The 16,028-nt window shown below is 43.3% G+C and overlaps 1 protein-coding gene across 3 annotated transcripts in view; it reads right to left on the minus strand.

Annotated features, from left to right (window-relative positions):
* The window catches only part of GCNT2 (glucosaminyl (N-acetyl) transferase 2 (I blood group)), an 81,707-nt gene extending 68,229 nt beyond the window's left edge, over positions 1-13,478 (minus strand). For 2 of the 3 annotated variants that reach the window (XM_075125380.1, XM_048839828.2), the window contains exons 1-2: positions 13,400-13,478; positions 7,240-7,852 (exon numbers count right to left, since the gene is read on the minus strand). The gene's annotated coding sequence lies outside the window, so the exon portion shown is untranslated. Of the gene's footprint in view, positions 1-7,239; positions 7,853-8,439; positions 8,525-13,399 lie in introns of those variants that run through there. The other variant, XM_048839827.2, reaches the window with a different exon arrangement.
* Between the last annotated feature and the right edge of the window lie 2,550 nt (positions 13,479-16,028).

The raw sequence follows: 16,028 nt of genomic DNA on the forward strand, positions 1-16,028 counted from the left end.
TTCACCTAGCACTGCTTGGGTTTATTTATATTTTTACACAATATTCTATGGCAGGTTGCACTGTTACAAGTAGTCTTCCAAGTTCTTTTTCTTAGCATGCAAGCAAATATTTCACCTGGGGAAGCTGTGCTGATTTTGTCCTGGGCAGAGGGAGGACCAGGAGAATTTGCTGTCTGAAATAAATTCTTGAGGCAGAATTCCTCCCTTGTAACTAAGCATTGGCTGAAATTCCTGAAAGAGGGGATTACCTTGCATGCTATATGACCACTTCTGTTCCAGGACTAGTGTTTATGTAAATAAAACAAGTTATACTTAGAATATACCCAGATTCTACTACACTGATTTCTCTCCACTATGAAGCTGACCTGCAAGGTCTCAGGCATTTGCTATCACTCAGAAGAGGGGCAAAAATATCCTTTTCCTAAAAGTGTATGTCTAATACCAGTTAACATGGCAGGTGAAGGGTTAAATCCCTATGGGAAAGCTGCTTTCCTAATCCTTGATGGCGGGGGATGGGTCAGGGGGATGCTTGATGGCAGGGGATGCTAATTGGACAAGCTGGGAGTTCCAGGGATTTGCAAATGGAGCAGGTGATACTGTATGGGAAGGATAACTGAAAGCTAATTTCCTTCAATCAATAATTGCCCACCAGGTGTTTTGAGCTCCATAAAAGAAGAGACTGGGCCCAGAGCTCCTGGAGAGATTTTCTTTGTCTAGAGAGGGTTGCTTGATGTCGATGGCTCTAAAATGTGAGGGGACTATTTCCTAAACATATTATTTCTTGTATATTTTCACTTAACCAAGACATTGGGCCTGATCTATTAAACAGGGCCCTGTAAGGCAAAGTGGTTGTGATGCATCCTTGGGTGGGAACCACCTGTTCTGGCAGTGATGTGCTTTATAATGTTATAACCAGGAGGTCCTGCAATAAGCATCTTCCAGAGTGTGTGATAATGCCAGTATCCTAGGGGCTCATGTGCCCACTGAAAGGTGGTGAGAGATTGGAAAATCTGTTAGTCTGGTTTCCCATCTAAACAATAATACTTTCTCACGCCCATGGCCAAGGAGGGATGCTGCACCAGTTGGCTAACAAATAAATTATTTGCCCATTAAAAAGGTTCTGCTTTGTTCCTGAAGGGTACACTGCGCATTATGAGGTAGTTTCCAGTGTATGTTATTTAGGATGAAGGATGATGACTTTTTCAGGAAAGTCTAATATGACCCTCCCCACCAGAAATACTTTGAAAACACCAGACATTTGGTGCAAAGAGTTTAATTCCAAAGGCTAAAGAATTACTCTTCAAAAGTCTTTTTATGATCCTTCAGATTAGTCCTCTCTAGCAGAGATGCTTTTTTGGTATCCAGAGAGAAGCTGATCCCCAGGCAATTCACCATAAGCATCCCTTCAATCTGGAGTGGAAATTTTAACAAGAGGCACCTCAGAGCCCTCTCCAGCACATTACAATTCATGGTGAATGTGCTGGCTGGACTCTTGTTTGTGAACCCAGATCTGCAGTCCTCCTCTTGAGGGGGCTGAGATATTTCATCAGACGCTGAATCTCACACAGGATACACTAGAGAAGCTGACCCCCTCCCCCCACAAAGGAATGGTTACCCTAAATCTTAGGTATAGTTCATCATCTTTACAATGAGGACAATAGCACCCCCTACCTCTTAGGGGTGTTGTTAGGGTAAATACATGAAAGATTGTGAGGTACTTAGATACTACAGTAATGGAAGCCACATAAGTAGTTAGGATAGCTATAGATAGGTAATCTGTGAGGTTTTTTTCCCCAGGGATAGCCTCACTTTGCATTTTTCTACTGCCAATTTTTCCCAGTATGCTAGTAACTGGAGGATGATGGCACTTTCTGTTTTCCTTTTGTAATTTGTAAACTTTTTTGGATACACCCCCTTGGGCCACTGACAGAGCAGACAATAGTGGCAAAGAATAAGTCTCATGAATTACAGAAGCATAAGTTGTACTCCTGTAATGTGTGTGCCCATCAGAAGCATGAAGCAGGCTGAGAATAAAGAAGCCCGGGCTTTAGCGTCTGAAACTCAAGGAGGTATCAGGTCAAAGCAATTTTTAACAAAATGAATTCACACATCACAGTGGTTCTCTGAACTCCTAAAGTAACAAAGGATCCCTTCTGGCCTTGGAATCTATGACAAGGCTGCCAGCCAGTTATGATGCTTTATGTCTAATTTTAAATGGCACATACAGAAAAAGAAGTAAAATGGCACCATCTACAGGTTTGAATTAAGGCCTGAAAGGCAATGCAAGGTTTAGCTTTTGTCATAAATATAAAGGGAAGGATAATCACCTTTAAAATCCCTCCTGGCCAGAGGAAAAATCCTTTCACCTGTAAAGGGTTAACAAGCTAAAGGTAACCTCGCTGGCACCTGACCAAAATGACCAATGAGGAGACAAGATACTTTCAAAAGCTGGGAGGAGGGAAAAAAACAAAGGGTCTGTGTCTGTCCGTGTGATGCTTTTGCCGGGGACAGAACAGGAATGGAGTCTTAGAATTTAGTAAGTAATCTAGCTAGGTATGTGTTAGATTATGATTTCTTTAAATGGCTGAGAAAATAGCTGTGCTGAATAGAATGACTATTCCTGTCTGTGTGTCTTTTTTGTAACTTAAGGTTTTGCCTAGAGGGATTCTCTATGTTTTGAAACTAATTACCCTGTAAGGTATTTACCATCCTGATTTTACAGAGGTGATTCTTTTTTTTCTTCTATTAAAAGTCTTCTTGTAAGGAAACTGAATGCTTTTTCATTGTTCTTAAGATCCAAGGGTTTGGGTCTGTGGTCACGTATGCAAATTGGTGAGGATTTTTACCAAACCTTCCCCAGGAAGTGGGGTGCAAGGGTTGGGAGGATTTTGGGGGGAAAGACGTTTCCAAACAACGTTTTCTCAGGAACCCAGATAAAGTTTGGTGGTGGCAGTGGAAGTCCAAGGGCAAAGGGTAAAATAGTTTGTACCTTGGGGAAGTTTAACCTAAGCTGGTAAAAGTAAGCTTAGGAGGTTTTCATGCAGGTCCCCACATCTGTACCCTAGAGTTCAGAGTGGGGAAGGAACCTTGACAGCTTTATAGTTATTTTGTAAAATAGGAACCAAGGAATGAAATAGAGCTGCTAAATGGTTCAGTTAGTCTATTGCAAACTGACACAAAAATTCACTTGGCATTATTGTGCTCCTTATTCTTCTATCTCCCCAGAAAATATTATTATTTATCATGTGTATTACAGTATCAAGTAATTCCTATGGAAGTAGAAATGACCACATCTGAGGTGGAAGTCAAACTCAAATAGCTTAATGGAAATAAACCAACAGGTGAGGGGGCCTGGATAATCTCCATCCAAGAATATTAAAGAAACTGGCACATGACATTGCAAGCTCAATAGCAAGGTTCTTCAATGAATCTGTCAACGCAGGGGTTGCACCTGAGTTGCTAATACAGTCCTTATTCTTTTAAAAAAGGGGAAAAAAGTGATCCAGGAATCTACAGGCCTGTTAGTTTGACCTTAAGTGTAAGCAAAATCTTAAATAAAATGTTGAAAGAGAAAGTAATTAAGGACATAGAGGCAAAAAGTAAATGGGATAAAATACAACATAGTTTTACAAAAGGTAGATCATACCAGACCAACCTGATCTCTTTCTTTGAGAAGATTCCTTTGTGTAAAAAATAAATTAATGTAGGAGATTTAATCTATCTGGATTTCAATGAGGCATTTGATACAGTTCCACATGGGAAATTATTAGTTAAATTGGAGAAGATGGGGATTAATATGAGAACTGAATGGTGGATAAGGAACTGGTTAAAGAGGAGACTACCACGGGTCATGGTGAAAGGTGAATGTCCACCTGGAGGGAGGTTACTAGTGGAGTTACTCAGGGATCAGTCTTGGGACCAGTCTTATTTAACATTTTTATTAATGACCTTGGCACAAAAAATGGGAGTGTGCTAATAAAATTTGTGGATGACACAAAATTGGGAGGAATTGCCAATACAGAGGAGGACCGGAATATCATACAAAAAGATCTGGAGGACCTTGAAAACTTCAGTAATAGAAATGGGATTAAATTTAATAGTCCAAAGTGCAAGGTCATGCATTTAGAAACTAACAACAGGAATTTTTGCTATAAACTGAGAATATACCAGTTGGAAGTGACAGGAGAAAGACCTTGGTGTATTAGTTGATCACAGAATGACTATGAGATGCCAACGTGATGTAGCCATGAAAAAAGCTAATGTGATCATAGGGTGCAAGGTATTTTCAGTAGGGATAGGGAAGTGTTAGTATCATTATACCAGGTACTGGTGGGACCTCCTCTAGAAGACTGTTCTGGTCTCCCAGGTTCAAGAAAGATTAATTCAAACTGGAAAAGGTGCAGAGAAGGGCGACGAGGATGATCAGAGGAATGGAAAACCTATGTAGTGAGAGGAGACTCAAAGAGTTTGGCTTGTTTAGCCTAACCAAATGAAGGCTGAGGGGAGATATGATTGCTCTCTATAAATACATCAGAGGGATAAATACCAGGGAGGGAGAGGAGTTATTTAAGTTAAGTGCCAATGTTGACACAAGAACAAATGTATATAAACTGTCCATCAACAAGTTTAGGCTTGAAATAGACAAAGGTTTTTAACCATCAGAGGAGTGAAGTTCTGGAGCAGCCTCCCAAGGAGAGCAATGGGTGCAAAAAACCTAACTGGCTTCAAGACTGAGCTTGATAAATTTATGGACGGGATGGTGTGATGAAACTGCTGCAGTGGCATATAACTGACATGGGACTGCTAGTAGCAAATATCTCCAATGGCCGGCGATGGGACACTAGGTAGGGAGAGCTCTGAGTTACTCCAGAGAGTTCTTTTTCAGGTGTCTGCCTAGTGGGCCTTGCCCACATGCTCAGGGTCTAACTGATCACCATATTTGTGGCCAGGAAGGAATTTTCCCCTGGGTCAGATTAGCAGAGACCTGGGGTGGGAGAGGGAGGTGGTTTTCCTTCTTCTGCAAAAGGCACAGGTCACCTGCAAGTTTAAACTAGTGTAAATGGTGGATTCTCTGTAACTTGAAGACTTTAAATCATGATTTGAGGACTTCAGGAACTCAGTCAGAGGTTAGAGGTCTATTACAGGAGTGGGTGGGTGAGATTCTGTGGCCTGCCATGTGCAGGAGGTCCTACTAGATGATCATGATGGTCCTTTCTCGCCTTAAAGTCTATGGCACTCCTGCTGGGCTTGGCATCCTATAGTGCAGGCAATGTACAAAATCATCATCATAAGATATCCTATATTGTATAATGATCTTATTCCTGTATCCTATATACCGCTTCATTTAGTCACGTCAGTACCGTATAGCAGCGGTTCTCAAACTATGGGGTGGGCCTCCTAAGGGAGGCCCAGGAATATGTCAAGGGATGCGTGAGCTGTGTGCTTTCTTTTCTTTTTTCTTTTTTTTTAAAGAGCTCTGGCTGGCAGCCCTGGTGGCTGGGGCTCATTCAGAAGGGCTGTGCACACCCGGGTGGTGGGGATAAAGGGGACAGCTGGAGCCCAGCCACCCCAGACTGACAGCTCTGGCTCTCCTTCTTCCCCGCCCCCGCCCCCCCCACCCACCAATGCCTTAGCAGGCAGCCCGGACTCAGGTTCTCCTTCCCCTCCCCCCACGCCCATCCCTCACCAGGCGGCAGCCCAGGCTCAGGTAGCAGAGCAGACAAAACCAAAAAATAGTAAATACTGTGCTGCTCTGGGCTTCTGACCCTCAGGAGCACTGGGGCTCAGGGCTTCAGCCCCACAGGGGGCACCAGGCCTTGGGACTTCAGCCCGGAGGAGAGTGCCAGTGTTGGCCTCCCTCCCTGCCCCGCTGAACCCCAAGCCCCGGAGCCCCCTGTGAGGCTGAAACCAGGAGTGGAGCTGCAGGACTGTTGCCCAGACCCCAGTGCTCCCTCCAGATCTAAAGTGTTGAGCCCCGGTGCTGCCCCGCGCAGAAGCCCCGAGCCCCCCGTTCGGAATCAGAACCCCCGGCTCCCCACACCCACATCCGGAACCCCGCACACCCCCTGTGGCTGCAGGTTCAACCCCTTATGTGGCTGAAGTCAGTAACCTCTTCTTCAGAACTATGGAACATTTCAGGATTACAGACAACCTCTATTCCCGAGGCGTCCGTAACTCTGAGGTTCTACTGTGTGAACTTTTTAACTTTTCACCCACTTTTAACTTTTAGGCACCCCTAGAACGCCAGCGCCCCATGGCACATGCCTACTATGCCTAACTAGAAATCCAGCCCTGCCTGTGACAACATATGTTTGCAGTGATACAAAAACAGCATCTACAAAACATAACGTGATTTATTCTGCCTCAAAGGCACATAGTACTTAAAGAAGTAGATTTAAAATAACAAATAGACCTGCATGCATACTCCTTTACTGAAGCTTGCCCTCTCTATCCATTGTTTAGATGGGTCCGGCTTATTTCCCATCTGAGTTGGGAGAAACAACCTACACTGCTTGCAGCCTGGCCCCTCTGTCTTTGTTTGTGTTTAAGACAGTCGTCAGATTGTCAGCCTTTTCACTAACACATCCTTGGCAGCCTCTCTCTCAGGTCTCCCCCAAAGCTCCTCCCTTATTTAGGGTCTTTTAGGGGTTCCATCTCCTTTTGGTCCAAGGCATAGTTTGGATGAAGCTAGCTAAGTTAATTTTTTCACCAGTTGTGGGCCCAGCCAATGTTATCGTCACACTTTTGAGGTTGTGTATGGGAGGTTCATTTCTCTGTGTCATTGTTTTACCCTTCCTGCTATGTTCTATAACAAGATTTTTACAGCCCCCTTTGATTAAGCTCTGTGCGTTCAAACAGGCAGCATATGAATTTGAACAGGGAAACCGAATCACACATAATATTCATAAAAGATACTACAGACATTGTCCCAGTTTGTCACACCACATATCAAGGCCTTGTCCCAGATCTGGAAAACTTGGTCTCTTTTCTGGGGGGTAAATTCTGCAGTACAGTCAGAGCTGGGCCACCCAAGCTGGCTGCTAGCAACCACCCAGTCTGTTCATCTCCCAGACATTCATTCGGGCAATGATGGAACTAAGCCAAATAAGATTCCCAGGGAGTTTTCTCTTCAGAGATATTGGGCTTTAATATTATTAAGCTGGGATGATTGAACCTTCCCCCCTGGGACTCTGTGGGTTACAAACAGGGTAGAAAATTATTGTAAATGCCCAGTCTTACCCAAGTCCTCCAGCTGGCCAAATTCCTCATCCACACAGCTGCCTTTCACTGTGGCCTATGATGTTTGATTTCCTTCTCAATGTAACTTTAAGTCCTTGCTGCAGCTCATCTCTGTTAGTGAATTCCAGCTTGGCCACAGCTTGCCTCGTCTCCCCTATTTCCTGGAAAACCTTCAAGTCCATGACAGGCAGATTGATGGTCACCTCGTTCATCCTTCTTGACATCCCATTATCTGTGCTACTCAGATGTTGGAGAGTATGATTAAGAAACCTTTTTATAGCTGGGTTTCCCAATCTGCCAAGTCACTTTGGAGCTAATGCCCCTACAAAGGTTTTATCTCTGTCTGCAAGTCATCTCTGTCCTTCCTGGGAAGCTGCCAGAAGTTGCTTTAATAGGTTTTGCGAAGTCTCCATTTCATGTTTTAGGTCTTGTTTTAATTCCTTTTTTCTATCCTTGAGTTTTGTGAGAAGTTCAATTATTTGACCTGTCTTGTCAACAGTAATACCAGCTCACAATTTCTCTCTTTGGAAACTGGATCCCACTTCCTCACACCCGCGTTGCACTTTGGCACAAGTGGTCAGCTACTGTTCTGGATCTTGTTGACTTGTTTCCACTAAGGAGAGAAATGGATTATGTGAGTCAGGTATTTATTTGGTTCAATCGTGTTTATTTACAAAGAACGTACACAATGTGCTGTTTCCCTGAACACAGTAGGAACAAACAACAGGGGGCAGTTTCCTTGCTCAGAAATCCAGCGCTACTTTTCCAGCCACTCCTGTGCCCCCAAGGAGTTCTGTCTCTGCTCCCTCTCAGAGCCACACTACGAGCTGCTTCTCTCATTCTCTGCTGTCTTTCTGGTTCCTTTCACAACTGCAAAGGCAACTGCAACCAAATCAATGCCTCAGTCTCTGCATTTGCAATCATTCTCCAGGGAAAACTCTCCTATTCTTCTCCAGTTAGTTCTTGCTAAGCCCTTCCCTTGTGGTCTATGCCTTGGACAGCTGCTTTTATTGTTTCACCTATCACAAAACAAAGGAGGATTTAATTGCTCCTTCATTTAGTTTAAATGAAAGGTGGCTAACATGCTGTTCTGGGCCAAGGTGTTCGAAGCACTGCAGGCCGGCAGAGGTACTCTGGAAAACAAGACCCACACGCAGCTAAGCAGTGAGTTATTGGCTTTATTGAAAGTTAGTGACATACCCGCAACGGGGACTCCAAGCGTTGCTGTCACGGAGGCGGAGAACCCAGCACGCCGGAGCTTTGCCTGGGACAGAGTCCGACGAAGGGTAAACAGCGAGCCCTAATAAGCAGTACACAAAAGCAGCTCATGAATATATAGTAAGGTATTTCCTAACAGGGGCTTTCTGCTACTTGGCACAGGGCCCTGCAAGGCACATAGAACCAGCCGAAACCGGTTAGAGTTGGTTCTTTATGTCCTGCAGTGACCGGGCCCCCAACTAAAACCCCTCCAACACATTATCAAGGATCTACAACCTATCCTGAAGGATGACCCAACCCTCTCACAAATCCTGGGAGACAGGCCAGTCCTTGCCTACAGACAGCCCCCCAACCTGAAGCGAATACTCACCAGCAACCACACACCATACAACAGAACCACTAACCCAGGAACCTATCCTTGCAACAAAGCCCGTTGCCAACTGTGCCCACATATCTATTCAGGGGACACCATCACAGGGCCCAATAACATCAGCCACACTATCAAAGGCTCATTCACCTGCACATCCACCAATGTGATATATGCCATCATGTGCCAGCAATGCCCCTCTGCCATGTACATTGGGCAAACTGGACAGTCTCTACGTAAAAGAATAAATGGACACAAATCAGATGTCAAGAATTATAACATTCAAAAACCAGTTGGAGAACACTTCAATCTCTCTGATCACTCGATTTCTGATCTCAAAGTGACTATCCTTCAACAAAAAAACTTTGAAAACAGACTCCAACGAGAGACTGCTGAATTGGAATTAATTTGCAAATTGGATGCAATTAACTTAGACTTGAATAGAGACTGGGAATGGTTGAGTTATTATAAAAAGTAACCTATTTCCCCTTGTTTATTCCTTCTCCACCCCCACCCCCCCCCCCGGTTCCTCAGACATTCTTGTTAAACCCTGGATTTGTGCTGGAAATGGCCCACCTTGATTATCATACACATTGTAAGGAGAGTGATCATTTTAGATAAGCTATTAGCAGCGGGAGAGTAGGGTGGGGGGAGAGAAAACCTTTTGTAGTGATAAACACCCATTTTTTCATGGTTTGTGTGTATAAAAACATCTTCTGTATTTTCCACAGTATGCATCCGATGAAGTGAGCTGTAGCTCGTGAAAGCTTATGCTCAAATAAATTGGTTAGTCTCTAAGGTGCCACAAGTACTCCTTTTCTCCTTACAGTGTCTATGATAACACCCATTTTTTCATGTTCTATGTGTATATAAATCTCCTCACTGTATTTTCCACTGAATGCATCCGATGCAGTGAGCTGTAGCTCACGAAAGCTTATGCTTAAATAAATTGGTTAGTCTCTAAGGTGCCACAAGTCCTCCTTTTCTTTTTGCGAATACAGACTAACACGGCTGCTACTCTGAAACCTGTCAGAACTTTAATTGTAACTTTAATGAAACTTGTAAAATAGACTAGACCTAATACTTGTAAATGTATGTGAGGTCACGACCCTTGGTCTTTATGTGTTCCTAGAGACTCTAAATTTGAAGCAAGTAGCAGAGGTGATTTTCACTCTGTTACGTTTGAAACTATAGCCACTCTAGAGCCGAACCCACGACGGTGTAATACCACATTACAAAATTCACTTTAAATAAAATAAAAGGCTAAGGGGAAGTATCCTCTTATTCATACTGCAAGTATTGAAAATAATTAAGATGTCTTATTGATGAGTAATATTAAATATCACAGAGTGGTACCAAATAAATAAATAGCAGTTGTGTGTAAGGGACCCAGCACTCGTGTATGGGGAGAAACCCTATCAGGCATGGTAGAGTGAATCTGATGCTTCACCGTCATTGAGCTGAGTTGCTGCTCTGATGACTGGGAGATCGCTGAGTGATGTTCGGTCACTGAGTTGATGGCATTCATTGTGAATTCTCACTTAACAGAGTGGGCCCCATGAAGGCTTTCATCTTCCACTTCTGCTCCAGCAATACAAACAGACCAGGAGTTCTCATATCACAAAAGCCCCTCTGTGCTCCCTTGACACAACAAGACACCAGCACTGGCTTGACTGCATGCAAAACCTTGATTTTACACATTCAAGTTGTCAAGCCTGGACACTAATGCGACGTCTTGGAGCCACTAATCCCACAGAGTACCGGCCACCAAAAATCCGGCCAAACTCAATAGTCTCCAAACTGGTGGAGAACACAAAAGGACCACTTGAAAAACACACAAGAAGAGAAGTGTGTCAACAACTCTACCAAACACTTGCATCAATCCTCAAGGAGAACCTTCCACTGTCAGTATTGAGGAAGTAAAAGAAGGACTTGCCTCAATAAAAAAGGGGAAGGCTGCAGGCCCTGATGGTATCCTGGTATGCACCTCCACCAACTCGGCCCCAAAGGACTCCAATGGCTAGCAACGTTGCACTCGGCTACCTTAAGGACAGTACGGATCCCTAAAATATGGCGTGAGGCAATGGTAATTGCCATTCCAAAGCCCGGAAAGCCCCCTGATGAAGTGGGAAACTATAGGCCAATTTCTCTACTATGTACGACCTATAAACTTCTTGAATGTATCATCTTCAAAAGAATATGCCCTTTTTCTGAGCCAATTATCCCTGTTGAACAGGCAGGCTTCTGGCCTAAATGTAGTTGTTGTGACCAAGTTCTGGCACTCACAACTCACATTGAGGCTGGCTATCATAAAAAAAAAAAAAAAAAAGACTGACCCCGTATCATAAACAATGGGCTACCACAAGGCTCTGTACTTGCGCCAATCCTCTTGAATATTTACATAAGTGATGTGTCTCCAGCTAAATCACAAAAATGTGGCTATGCAGATGATCTTGTCATGACAATCCAAGCAAACCTCCATGACATTGAGAAAGCATTAACTGAGGACCTCCAAAATATAGAACAATATTTACAGACATGGAGGCTCAAACCAAACCCTGGAAAAACAGTTGTGAGTGCATTTCATCTTGATAATAGGAGTGCCAAAAACACACTGAAAGTAGCTTTCTGTGGTAAAAATGTGCAACACAATTACTCTCCAACATATCTCGGAGTGAAACTCGACTGCATCCTCACCTTCCATGACCATCTTGAGAAGATAGCTGCAAAGGTAAAAACGAGAGCCAACATAATCCCCAGAAGCTAAAAGGTATAACCTGGGGTGCATCAGTCTCAGTGCTGCGAACATCTGCAATAGCACTTGTATATTCAGTAGCTGAATATTGTGCACCATTATGGAGCAGATGCAGCCACACATGACTTGTGGATAGCCAGCAGAATACAGTGATGTGGTGCATCATGGGAACCCTTAAGTCGATGCCAACACCCTGGCTACCTGTCCTGTCTAACATCGCTCCCCTGCCAATACACCAAACTGCTGCAACATTCCGCGAAGCTCAGCAAATGCAGGAAAACAGATGTCTTCCTATTCACCAAGACCTTGACAACACTCACGCTGCCCCCTACCTCCACAACATCTTAAATCCCACACGCTTTTCTGGGAACATTCGTTTAGCCTCATACAATCAGGCCATGATCAGAAGGAGGCTTGGAAAGCAGATTGGGCTAAACAAGACTTAAATAATAAGCATCTTGTGCCAGATCCCACACAGAAAGTTCCTGGGTTTGACCTTCTACAGTCATCTTGGTCAACTATGAACCGAATTTGAACCAACCATGGTAGATGCGGATATCTAATGCACAAATAGAAAATCAAGGACTCCCCAGTGTGCGAGTGTGATTCCCATAGAAGATATCACTACCTACTGCCCAATTTATAAATATGAAGGAGGCATCAATGCAATAAATTCTGCTACTCCTGATGTAGCTATTTGGCTCAATCACCTTCAGGTGAAATTGTAGTAGCTGCTCTATACCAGCCATACGAAAGAAGAAGACCATCATTAATAAATTCCTCAAGCTTTATTAATAAGCTCCCCAAACTTTGGACTCGTCTGAACTGCACCACAGATGGAGCATTGAGAAAAACTTTGTGGGGTTACCTTGGTCACTGCCCCTTCTCTCGGTGTACTCCAGCTGTTAACAGCTGAGGGGGAAGGAAGCACCACAAGTACTTCTCAGCAGAGGTAATACCTTATAGAATATTTATTTAAATTAGGAAGCAATTAAGGGAGGGACACCTTCCTAATAGGGAATTCTTAAGAGAGTCATTGAACAAGGTCAGGTGCCAAGTCAGGCATTCACCCTAATGGACCCACAGACACCCCTCGAGACCTTTTTGCAGGACTACATTGAAACCTATGATGGAGGGTCAGCAAAAATGGTGAATAATCAGACCCTCATAGATCACCCAGATCCATGGAACTTAAGATGTTCCATTTTTTATAAAGAAAAATTAAAGAGAGAACCTCAGGAGGTGAAGGGACTAGCAATGAATTCTGCATATATTGTTGGTAACACTTTTTAGAGAGAAAATTGAGAAGGAAAATTGAGCAGTTGGATCAGGCACAACAGCCTTATCCCAGGAAAAAGGGATTAGTGAAGTTAAGAGAGCATCTTATTCAGACACTGGAAATGAATTCAGTTCTTATTTATCAGAGAAATGGTCTTGCAAAAGAACTGACTTGCTGCAAGCAGCAATTACAAAGAGCTGATAATGTGGCGAGCTCAAGCAATAATGGGTTGGAAACATTTATTTGGGCAAGAAATGAACATAGCAGAATTAGTTCAGAGAATTTAGGTGTTAGAACAAACCTGTAATATTCTAGAAAACATGTATCATCAGGTAATAAATACAGAAGATGAGATTTGGTAGGAAATCCAAGCTGTTCCAAATATAGACAGTAAGAAAGATGTATGTGCAGAGATCCAGTTTTCACCTGTATATGTTGCTCCTATAATACCAGATAAGCCCACTTCCCATATCCCAGTAGCCATGGTGGTACCTGGGAAAGAAAAGCCAGTGTTAGGACATAGACCCTCACCCCCACTTACCTGGTTGAGAGCTAAGAGCAGACAGGAAGACAGAACGAACACACTGGAAAGTTAAGAAAAGAGGAAGTGTCAAACACAGACACTTCAGGAGGAGTGAAAGGGGGATTTGAAGAGGCTGTCAGTAGTGAAGAAAGGGAAAGTCTGTTACAAAAATTTTGCCATAAAAGGAAAAGTCAGGACATGCTTCAGTCTCATTCACAATTGTGCTGCTTATTATAAGAAACCCCAGGAACTATAGAACTTGCTGTAGGTGCATGCAAGAAGTCAATCTTAAGTATTGAGGCATCCCATGAAAGACAAAAGTCTCTGCAATTTGTGACCCCAACAAATTAGTCTAATACCTTTAAACCAATTGAGCCAGAAGCAATAATGAAAAGAACAAGTAACATACTTCATTCTGATTGCCATATGCCCACTTTACACCAAAAGGTTTGGTCAAAAACAAAATCCCCCCCAGAAAAACCTGCCAATGCCAGATCTTCACAAGGTGCAGGCACCTACCCCAACCAAGAAAAAGTATAAAAGGTTAGAACAAAACTCCACATCTAAATCATCCATTGTAGAAACTGCCCAAACATGGAAGGAACCAGTTCCATTGAAAAAAGAGGAAAAGAAAATCCCCCAATGTAACTTAAAGGAGGAAAGAGAATCAGCTTCTAAATTGGAACCTTCAGGATTAAGTAGTCATGTCTCCCCAATAGCAGTGGTAACAAATGTAGAAACACTAAATGCCATTGCAAAGATGGTAGGGCCAATGAAAGAAGGAGAATCAGTTACTGCACATTTAGAAACAGTCGTAAAATGATTTCAGTTAAATAAAGAGGACTCGGTTAGGATTTTACAGTGAACTGTCGACAGGGCTTTATGGAGTACATTGCCACCAGAATTTTGAGAAGGGGAAAGATCATGTAAGGACACTGTACATCTATTAGAATGAAATATGCACCTAGCACAGTCAGGGGTCATCCTGGCAGCTAATATGAGACAATGGGAGGGAGAATCCCCAGATGAGTTTCATAACAGATTATGTGCATCTTAGAAATCTAATGAAATGCCTGGAAAAGAAAGAGACCCCCAATATATTAATTTACTAGTTAACAATTCTTTACCAGCAGTCCGAAGGAAGGTTATGATTAAAGCTAAGATTTTGTCATGGTGATTTTTAGTAAAAGTCATGGACAAGCAATAAACAAAAATTCACGGAAGCCCGGGACCTGGCCGTGACTTTAACTAAAAATAATTGTGACAAAATGGGGAGTGGGGAGTCCAGCACCCACACTGCTGCCACTCACAGCGGCTGGGAGCTGCAGTGTCCCCCCACTGCCCGCGACAGCTGGGAGCTGTGCAGAGGCTCGCAGCTCTGGGGCTGGTGACTGGGAGCTCCAGGGCCGGCAGCAAAGAGCCGCAGCACACCCATGCTGCCCGCCACTGCTGAAAGCTGCGGAGATCCCTGCCGCAGCTCAGAGCTCCGGGGCTGGGAGCTGTGGGGGACTGCTGCCACCTATGACAGCTGAGAGCTTTGGGACCCCAGCTGGCTGACAGCTCCAGCCATAGCCACAGAGCTGAATCAGAAAATGTCACGGAGGTCTGTGGAAGTCACAGATTCCATGACCTCAATGACATAATTGTGGCCTTAGTTATGATGCAGGTACACCCCAGAAGTACCCTTCCAGAAGTTCTGGACTTTTTGCCTAACGCTTATAGTTACAAGAAACCCAACAGAAAAGGTCCAAGAAAACTCATCATCCCATAACAACTGTTCAAGGAGGTGCAGGTAAACCAATAGTTAAAGTAAAAGGCCTGCAGAGTACAGCACAAGGCCAACAAGCTAACTCAAGAGGGTTGGGTAATAATAGAAATTGATCAGATCCAAGGGGAGTCATACAATAACGTCCCCAAATCCAAAATCCACAATACAGTAAAAGCTTTGTTATCCGGCATGTTGGTGGAATAGGGGGGTGCCAGCTAATCAAAAATTCCGGTTAACTAAGAGTTATACATACCAATGTAACACCAATTTTCAAAGAGTTAAAATACAGTAAAATGAATAAAGTATAAAATAGTATACAGGTACTCACCAGTCCAGTAGCAGTACTGCACTGCAGAGTGGTTGGTTTCTTGGAGCACGTAGGTGTATACTGGTAAAATTTTCTCTACAGTAGGTTATTTTATGACACTACATATCACTATGGGCAGCGCATGGCATACAGCCAAGATCACTAAAAATACACTTAACACTAAAACTATACCGAACATATCTTAATCTTTCTTTGATGATTCAGAAGACACTTCAGGTTCTTGCAGTGCCTCAGGGTCATCATTATCAACATCAATTATCATTGTAGATGTAGAAGGTGAAGGGGATTGGGCTGAATTTGTAATAACCCCATGACACACCCTGGAAGCTGCTTTTTTTTAATAAATTCCTGATATCAGCTTGCTTACTTGTCTTCTGCCTTGAGTGTAGAAAGTGCAATTGCATAACCTCCTGGGCAGTATACTAGTCCCTGTTAATAGATTGAAGATTTGTATTGGGAGATATCAGAAATGACAGTTGTGACACATGGATAGAAAGGGTTAAACATCCTGCAAAATAAATAACCCTCAAAAGACACATGGGGAGATAATG

Source organism: Caretta caretta, chromosome 2 (assembly GCF_965140235.1).
Source record: "Caretta caretta isolate rCarCar2 chromosome 2, rCarCar1.hap1, whole genome shotgun sequence".
Classification (NCBI taxonomy): Eukaryota; Metazoa; Chordata; order Testudines; family Cheloniidae; genus Caretta; species Caretta caretta.